Genomic DNA, 3435 nt, shown 5'->3' on the forward strand with positions numbered 1-3435 from the left:
GAAAAAAGATTGGTTTCAGTAGCAGTTTCTCCAAGTTTCATGTGAAACGTCTTGACAATTCGTTGCTCTATAATTACGCTTATCATTTCTCTATCAAGTCGCGCGAAGTGGCCGCGCGGTTTGATGCGCCACATCATGGATTGCGCGGCCCCTTCCACCGAAGGTTCGAGTCCTCCCTCGGACATGGGTGTGTGTGTGTGTATGCTGTTCTTAGCTTACCTTAGTTGAAGTAGTGTGTAAGTAAAGGGACCGATGACCTCAGCAGTTTGGTTCCTTAGGAATTCACACACACATTTTTTTCCGGCAAAACAAAATAACAAAACAATGGTTCAAATGGCTCTGAGCACTATGGGACTTAACATCTGAGGTCATCAGTCCCATAGAACTTAGAAATACTTAAACCTAATCTAAGGAATGTTTCCAGAATGAGATTTTCACTCTGCAGCGGAGTGTGCGCTGATATGAAACTTCCTGGCAGATTAAAACTGTGTGCCCGACCGAGACTCGAACTCGGGACCTTTGCCTTTCGCGGGCAAGTGCTCTACCAACTGAGCTACCGAAGCACGACTCAGGCCCGGTACTCACAGCTTTACTTCTGCCAGTATCCGTCTCGTACCTTCCAAACTTTACAGAAGCTCTTTTGCGAAACATGCAGAACTAGCACTCCTGAAAGAAAGGATACTGTGGAGACATGGCTTAGCCACAGCCTAAGGGATGTTTCCAGAATGAGATTTTCACTCTGCAGCGGAGTGTGCGCTGATATGAAACTTCCTGGCAGATTAAAACAGAAAGGATACTGTGGAGACATGGCTTAGCCACAGCCTAAGGGATGTTTCCAGAATGAGATTTTCACTCTGCAGCGGAGTGTGCGCTGATATGAAACTTCCTGGCAGATAGGCTGTGGCTAAGCCATGTCTCCACAGTATCCTTTCTTTCAGGAGTGCTAGTTCTGCATGTTTCGCAGAAGAGCTTCTGTAAAGTTTGGAAGGTAGGAGACGGATACTGGCAGAAGTAAAGCTGTGAGTACCGGGCGTGAGTCGTGCTTCGGTAGCTCAGTTGGTAGAGCACTTGCCCGCGGAAGGCAAAGGTCCCGAGTTCGAGTCTCGGTCGGGCACACAGTTTTAATCTGCCAGGAAGTTTCTAACCTAAGGACATCACACACACCCATGACCGAGGCAGGGGTCGCGCGGTTCCAGACTGTAGCGCCTAGAACCGCTCGGCCACCCCGGCCGGCACAAAATAACAGCTCTTACACAAACGGAGGTCACGACCACATTAATTTTTCTATAGACATGGCGCAATCGACTGAAAAGACTTCACGCTTCACAGCTATTGGTCGTTCAGCCTCAGCGCATGCGCATTTATTCTCTAAACGCATCAGTACGGTTACCGTATAGGCACAGCCGTATGTTGAAAGCATAGTGTGAAATTGGCAAAAGCATTCACAAATAGCTAGGTAACCACTGCGAGGAGTAATGAAAGCACACTTAACGTAACTCTCTTTGCTACGTGATTACCACCCGTGCGAAGTCCCGGCTCGGAGTACATGGCACCCACCTAAGGCGGCATTAATTTTGCAGTTGATACTGACAACTACGCCAGAAGTAATCCGAGCCCCTAAGCAGCTAGGAGAATTGCTATAAAAGTTAGCTCTATGTATTTAAATGTCGCCGGCTGTACCGGTCAACGGACGGAGTTGTGGGCGTCAGTGGGGAAGAGAGCGGCTTAACGGAGCTGTCAGCGGCGTGAGGGGCCGTGCCTTCAGGCCGGTCTACGGTACAGTCCGCCACCGCTGCACGTCTTCCCCGCGAGGCCGTAGGCGCGCGCAGACCTGAAATATGTTCCCTCTGGCCGCCGGGAGGGGTCGTGGTCGTTGCAGAGTTGTTATAACTCCCTGCTGCCAACACTGAAACACCAAAATTACTAGTCTCAGAACTAAGCTTTCAACGAACAAATCAGCTACATCACCATTGTCATCATCCTTACCGTTCTACGGCGAAGCGCCAAAGAAACTGTATAGGCATGCGTATTCCAATGCAGAGACATGTAAACATGCAGAATACGGCGCTGCTGTCGGCAACGCCTATATAACACAACAAGTGTCTGGCGCAGTTGTTACATCGGTTACTGCTGCAATGGCAGGTTATCAAGATTTAAGTGAATTTGAACTTGTTGTTACAGACGGCGCACAAGCGATGGGACACAGCATCTCCGAGGTAGCGATGAAGTGCGGATTTTTCCGTACGAGCAACTCACGACCGTACCGTGAATATCAGGAATCCGGTAAAACATCAGATCTCCGACATCGCTGCGGCCGGAAAAAGATTTTCCAACAACGGGACCAACGACGAATAAAAAGAATCGTTCAACGTGACAGGAGTGCAATCGTTCTGCAAATTGCTGCATATTTCAATGGTGGGCCATCAAAATACGTTGGCGTGCGAACCATTCAACGAAACATCATCTTTATGGGCTTTTGAAGCGGATGGACGTTTACGGGTATGGAGACAACCTCGTGACTCCATGGACCCTGTATGTCAGCAGGGAACGGTTCAAACTGGCGGTGGCTCTGTAATGTTGTGGTGCGTGTGCAGTTGGAGTGATATGGGACTCCTGATACGTCTAGCATCGTCTCTGACAGGTGATACGTACGTGAGCGTCCCGTCTGATCACCTCCATCCACTCATGTCCACTGTGCTTTCCGACGGACTTGGGCAATTCCAGTAGGACAATGCGCCACCCTGCGCGTTCAGAACTGATACAGTGTAGCTCCAGGAACACTCTTTTGAGTTTAAACATTACCGCTGGCCACGAAATTCCTCAGACATGAACATTATTCAGCGTATCTGAGATGCCTTGCAACGTGCTGTTCAGAAGAGTACTCTTACTGATTTAAGGGCAGCCCTGCAGGATTCATGGTATCAGTTCCCTCCAGCACTACTTCAGTCATTAGTCGAGTCCATGGCACGTCGTGTTGCAGCACTTCTGCCTGCTCGCGGGGGCCCTACACAATATTAGGCACGTGTTCCAGTTTCATTGGCTCTTCAGTGTACTTACTGTCTGAAAGGGGGCTGTCCTATTTGGCACGTCGATTTTCAAGAAGTTTTGGACATAAATGTGAATGTTGTTCTGAACTGATGAATGTACTCAACCTCTGTAGTACCGATTTTACCATATCTTCTATTGTCTGTTCCTGAGACCACAGACATTGGTCAGAAGGGTTGTATCGTTTGAAGAGAATAGTAGGCAATCTGTTCTGGACAGTGTGGCTATGTACTCGGTTTGAAAAGGATGGAAGCTGGCTTCCAGTGTAGTGGAGGCAGCATTATTTAAAAATGATTTTGTAATAATATGTTTTGATGAAAAATATGATTTCAAAAAATGGTTCAAATGGCTCTGAGCACTATGGGACTTAACATCTGAGTTAATCAGACC

At 48.1% G+C, this 3435-nt stretch overlaps 1 non-coding gene across 1 annotated transcript; it reads left to right on the forward strand.

Moving 5' to 3' along the window:
* Positions 1–1040: 1040 nt before the first annotated feature.
* On the forward strand, positions 1041–1115 carry Trnap-cgg (transfer RNA proline (anticodon CGG)). Its single transcript has one exon. It is a non-coding gene; the product is annotated as a tRNA-Pro (tRNA).
* Positions 1116–3435: the final 2320 nt, after the last annotated feature.

Source organism: Schistocerca gregaria, chromosome 5, assembly GCF_023897955.1.
Source record: "Schistocerca gregaria isolate iqSchGreg1 chromosome 5, iqSchGreg1.2, whole genome shotgun sequence".
Classification (NCBI taxonomy): domain Eukaryota; kingdom Metazoa; phylum Arthropoda; class Insecta; order Orthoptera; family Acrididae; genus Schistocerca; species Schistocerca gregaria.